Genomic DNA, 274 nt, shown 5'->3' with positions numbered 1-274 from the left:
AGCTTTGCTGGCTGAGGAACTCTGGGAGTTGAAGTCCACAAGTCTTAAAATTGCCAAGGTTGGAGACCCCTGCCATAGTCTGTCCTTTCTCGTCATCAAACCCCTCCATCACATTCATTTTCTTTTCTTTTTTCAGCAAAAAGCCCATAAGGGATTTCCAATCACTAATAAACGTATTATCCAATCAACCAACGTCCCGTTTATCTGTTATTTATTATTATTTTTAAGTCGGGCAAAAAGCCATTCCAGTCACTTCCGCTCTTCTCTCTTTCAG

This window comes from Ahaetulla prasina, chromosome 13 (assembly GCF_028640845.1).
Source record: "Ahaetulla prasina isolate Xishuangbanna chromosome 13, ASM2864084v1, whole genome shotgun sequence".
NCBI classification, from domain to species: Eukaryota; Metazoa; Chordata; class Lepidosauria; order Squamata; family Colubridae; genus Ahaetulla; species Ahaetulla prasina.
Note: the sequence above shows the minus strand (reverse complement) of the source record.